Source organism: Perognathus longimembris, chromosome 9 (assembly GCF_023159225.1).
Source record: "Perognathus longimembris pacificus isolate PPM17 chromosome 9, ASM2315922v1, whole genome shotgun sequence".
Taxonomy (NCBI): Eukaryota; Metazoa; Chordata; class Mammalia; order Rodentia; family Heteromyidae; genus Perognathus; species Perognathus longimembris.
In genome coordinates, this window is record NC_063169.1 from 12,931,462 (window position 1) to 12,937,461 (window position 6,000).

Here is a 6,000-nt window from a genome sequence, read left to right on the forward strand (position 1 = left end):
GAGGCAGCGGGAGCAGGCAGTGCCCACAGCCAGTAAACAGCCTTGAGCCAGCAGCGACAGCATGGATAAAAATAACAACTCACTATCGGGGTTGAGTGTGCCAGGCCCCGGTGAAGTGCATTTCTTCCAATAAATCCAGCAGCTTCCCTTTTGATACATACTGCCAAGGCTGGAACATGGGGTGCTAACAAAATATGGTTTTAATTTGGGGCCCGCAGAACTCATGGCTAAATACTGTGTGTGTGTTGCATACACACACACACACACACACACACACACACACACACACACAGAGCTCACAGCCAGCCGCCAAGTTAATATGCCTGGGCTGAAAATGGCTAAGCCCATGAGGATTCAGTTATACAGATTTTGCTGCCCTGAAAGGCAACTTAATCACCATCATCAATTTTAATGCTCTAAGACATGGAAGCTTTTAAAGATTGGCCATTTCTGTGCTTGCACCCAGTGCAGAAGCAATCCGACATTGGTTTTCCTGATATTTTATACCCACTTTATTGTCATATGTTGTTTGACATTCAGCAACTAACAGGCGGTTTTAATCAACAACTCAACACTGCATTAAAACTTGATGGTCCATAGCTTTGTAGCTAAGGGAGGTGGGGGGTGGGGTGGAAATGAGAATTGGAGTTTAGTAACAGAGCCAGGCTTGTTGTGCTGGTGGGGGGGGGGGGGGAAGGGGGGAGGTTCAGTCCTGGGAACACAGAAACACTCAGTGTTTTTGTCAGTCTGAGTATGTCAGTCTTGGAACAGCTCAGGGAAAGAAGGAAACCGGCTGAACAAGTTTCTGTCTGGTTCCTGCAGTGGACACTGCTGGTAACTGGACCTCTGGATGGTCATGAATAATGAAGAATCCAGAGTGTGGCTCACAGACAGTGTCTAGGCAATGGCCCAGCAAACCAAAGATTACAGCACCTGACCAGCCATCTTATGGGGAAACAAAGCTGAGCATGCGAATCAGCAGGTGTCCTGGGGGCTGGGAGGAGGAGGAGAAGACATGGGTGGGGTGGGAGGCAGCAATCACCAGCAAAGCATTTTCTAAGGCTAGGAAACAGTGTAGGCTTCCCTAAACGCTCATTCATTCATCCATTCATTTTCAGGGCTGGAATTGAACCCAGGGTGGTCCATATACGAGGCAGGTGCTCTACTCCGGAGCTATAACCCCAGCCCTTAAACTTAGGATATGCGTATTTATTTTTCTCTCTGTGTGCCCCAAACAAGGCATGTTTATGGCAGAAAACTGTGAGATTCTGAAACTTGTAGATATTGCTTTAAAAAAAAAAATCAGGGTCTGTCCTCTTAATGACTGAGGAAAGTAATTTCTTTGGGCTATGTAAAATGATCAGGCTCAAGTCAGAAGGTGCTTAGGAGCAAGCCATGAGGAGACAGGGAGCAGACAGGGAGGCTCCCAGGGTATTTTCCGGTGGTTTCTGGGGTCCTGGTTATTTGCTCTAGTTTTCTGTGTGGAGAGGAATAAGGCCATGTCTTTCCTCACCTCAAAAGCTGCTGGTTAGTTGGTACAGACTGGAGAGATATGTTGTCAAGTCAGGTGAACATACTGGGGCATTGCTGTATTTTCGTTTTGGCTTCTTTTTCCATTGGATTGCTTCCTTACTATGGAAGGATTTGAGGAGTGGGAAAAGGAACCTTATACCCCTCTAGAGCTATAGAGATTACATACCATTAGAAGGGGGGAGGGGCTGGCTCCCTGTATCCATCCAAATGATGAAATGCTATAGGCACAAGAGGCCAGTAGGCAGTTAACCCAAACCAAATTTAGCAAGTGGAAACAAGCCTCTAATTGGAGGACTGGGTTCCACATTAAAAGCCGTTCTCCACCTGATACCGTTTTAAGACACCGCTGCGGGATCTAAATTTCATGGATTTCACTCATTGCAGGTCTCCAAGCACACGAACCATGAAGCAGTGACAGCAGGGCCCCTGCAGCCAGCAGACCTGAGCCAAGAGGCCAAGGGCAAAAGGGGTCAGTCAGCATTTCTGTTTCAGGCCCCCCTGCTTTCTCATTTGTAAGCATTTAACCCCATCCAGGCACTGCAGCTTCCATTCGCCTATGATATCTCTTTTAGCAAGCTTCTGTGGTTTCTGTTCCCTTCTAGAAACTAAGAATCAACGAAGATTTTCATCTGGGCAACTTCTCTCTCCCTCCCGGCTCTGGTGGGTCATGAGAAACTGACCCGTCCACCCCCTGCACTGAATGTGGGTGGAGTCTGTGAGCCATGCCTAGCCAATCATTTCATTCTGTCTCTTGGCCACATGATTGGTCTAGGTAGAGGCTACAAGAAGCAGTGATGTTTCCTTAGGTTCTGTAAGGAAACTGAGTCCTGAGGGTATCAGAATAAGGAAAGGGCAAAAAGCAAACTCAAGAAGAGACCAACAGACTGGGAGACCAAGCCTGGGAGCGATGCCACAGTCCTCCAGCCAGACTGGAGATGCGCTCCAGCCAGTCAGTGTTGCGCTCTCTTACATCGGAGGTCTCCTTTTACTAGGCAGAGAGAGTGAAGTCAGGTGGGGCAGGGGTCTGGGGTAGTTTGTCACCGAGGGGGGTGGAGGAGGATGGGAACAAGGGAAGGGGCTCTTCTTAGAAGGAGGCCCTGAGTTATTCCTTTGTGTCTGACACCTAAGCAGGTGCAAGGCTGAAGTATCTACCATATACATGGGGCAGTAGGAGGCTGAGATTAAGTCTGGCAGTGCATTAGGTAGAACTGAAAAAGTGGAAACAAAAACAGCCCACACATCTGTGCTCTTGTTACATGTATGTATGTAAATGTTACAATGAAACCCTTTCCTTCTGCCCTGCCCTGCCCTGCCTTGGCTTGAATTTAGGGACTCAGGGCCTGGCTCTCTTGTTTTATCTATGAACGATAGCCCTCTACCCCTTTACCACTTGAGCCCCACCTTCACTTCCTGCTTTTTTTTTTCTAGTTAATTGGAGAAAAGAACCTCAAATTTTGACTGCCTGGCAGGCTTCAAGCTGGGATCCTCAAATCTTATCCTCCTGAGTAACTAGGATTACAGACATGAGCTACTGGTGCTCTACTAAAACTCTATATTTTGTACAATTAATATATACTAATATGTATCGGTGTTCTAGTAATACAGAATCTTAAATCTAGCTATGCTTGGAGTCAATTCTACCATGGAATTTTAACCTTGGTTAATCAATACATTCTCTTACCTTTTGCTGAAGCTAAAATTGTGTCAGGTTTTCTGCTATTTATATATAGAAAACAGATAATACCTGAGAACCACTTCTTCTTTCTCATTAACATATATCAAAACCTACTTTTAGGAAAGGATCATCTACTCTAAATTATGACAATTCTAATGATGCTTCAAAGTATGACTCCTTCAAGAACATTTTTAGAATACATTGAACAGGTACCGAGCAATATTTTGGTGCAGAGAAAGACGGAAGAATGCATTAGGAAGGAAGGGTAGCCCAGGTTTCCCACTAAATCCAGCTTTTCAATGGACAACTTGAGCCATCAGTTCCAGTTTTGGGTGATGGCAGAGGAAATTGCATCTTCTGCCAGAGACAATAATACAGAATTTAAAACAAGATAATTACAATAAAACCTGTTTGCTTGAAGGTCTTGGAAAATAACCAACATAGTTTGGCTGTGCAGACCAACACTGGTGAAGATATAACCTCTGCAAAAGGGAGTGGGATCCACATTCCTCTGGCTTTGCCTTGAACAGCAGTGCCCACTTACCTGGGGGACGGAGCTTCAACTGAAGCAGGAATTGTCAGTGAGCCTGCATTGAGACAGAGGTTGGGGTTTGGGGATTCCACATCAGTGTGACATCGGGGAGGAAGGAATCCCACAAAGAAGAGAGTCTTACAGGAGAAGCTCTCAGATTGATGTACAAACTTCCCTTGCTCCTGAGCTGTGAATCTGCAGGGTAAGTACAAGGAGCCCAGGGAAAAATAACAGCTTCAAAGCTAAAAAGAGCTGCTGTCCTGTGCGGGGCAGATGGAGTTTACAGTTCAAGCTACCATCAAGTTACAGATGCCTGAGAAGCATCTAGGGCTTTCCACTGAGGTGACAAAAGTTGGCATAAGGAGTACTTCTAAGGACTAATGATTATCTCCTAGGAATAAAGGCAACACCGAAGCCTAAAAATAAGTCTTCGCAGATGAATTACTCCATACAGCTCTAGGAATACATGATCTTTAAAATTAAATGCAATTAATGAAGGGGTGGATAATAATGTTGAAAGGAGTAACATTGATCAAGACTCAGTATATTCATAAATGACTTTGGTGCAGGGTAAATTCTTTGCAAAACTACTTAATGATAATAACAATAGCCAAAAATGCACAGGGAATGAAAATAATAATAAAATAAAAATAAATGCAATTCCTCAGTTATACTAGCCACATTTCCAAGATGTAGTACCACATATGGTCAATGACTATTGGATTGGCCTCCACAAATGATAGATTTCTGGTATCACAGACGTTGTACTGAATGTTGTAGCTTCATAGGATCAAGACATTATGCAAGTAATTTCACTACTTGCTAGAATAAAAGTCAGCTTTCTTCAAAGGCAGATCTAACTTATCCTCAAATCTCAGAAATAAAAATTTTGAAGTTGCTAAATTGTTCAAATAAGCAGGAAGTTGTAACCTATAGTGAAAAGAAAAAAAAATAGCAACAAACACAGATCTATAGAAGATCCACCTGTTAGGATGAAAGAGGATTTAGTAACTATGATATTTTTTTAAATCTATGGGAAAATACACATATTGTAAATGAAGAGAGGAACCATTTCAAGAGAGATATGGAAATTTTAAGGAAGAGCTAAAGAGAATCAGGAAATGAAATACTTTAAAATGAAACATTCATAATGTTAGGAAGTGACACGTAAAACCAGCACAACATTTGACTCCAGCTTGAGGTAACTGTTATATTCAGATGGCTAAAAATGGATTTCTGAGAGCTAGAGAAAATGGGAAAAGCTAACGAGTTGATAGAAAGCTCACTCAAAGCCCCTTGGAATCAGGTTCAAAGGAGTGAAGAAATGATTGGCAAGAGTGACCCCCAAAGACACATCTATTTCTGCAGAGTTCTTAATTACACAGCTCAGGCCACTTATGAGATAGGTGGGTCTTTGCAGGGAAATCTGGACGGAAGTCATTTCAATATAAGTAATTACCTTACTTTGCTAAACTGAAATTGTAGAAGTTCCGTGTGCTCCAGAGCTGGTTGAGTCAGCCGCTCCACTGCGCCCATTTTAAATCCCTTTTGTTATTTGTTTTTATTTCCCCCTTTTCCCCTTGCTAGTCCGTTCTTCTAGCCCACAGTATCATCTCAAGATTGGTTCCCTGAAAGTTTCCAGAAGGCTCCTGAGGCACAGGCTACGTGTGTCTACTTGTTTGTATGTAGCAGGGAAAGGAGTAAGAAAGAAAACTTCCTACAGCTGAGGAATACAAGACTTTACTCTGATGTAGCCAACTTAATTTGTAGCCATAGGAAAAGGCAATTACCTTAGATGATAGCAAAATACCTTCAAAACAGGTGTGGGTTGGGTAGTTTCCGTTAGACATAACTACCTAGGTTCATAAAATGGTGCTCAGATATGGAGAAGGGGGCTTTGACATTATGTGTCTTTATAATTTCAAAGGAAATCTCCACTAGCAGTAGTTAACTGCCTTTTTACTTTGTCACTAAGAGTATAAACTAACAGGCTCATGAAGTTTTTCTTGAAACCTGGCCTGGTTGCCCAGGTCATAGGCTTTTCTCTATTATCAGACACACGTTTCTAGCCCCTTAAGAGAAGGAGAGAGGGGCTGGGGATATAGCCTAGTGGCAAGAGTGCCTGCCTCGGATACACGAGGCCCTAGGTTCGATTCCCCAGCACCACATATACAGAAAACGGCCAGAAGGGGCGCTGTGGCTCAAGTGGCAGAGTGCTAGCCTTGAGCGGGAAGAAGCCAGGGGACAGTGCTCAGGCCCT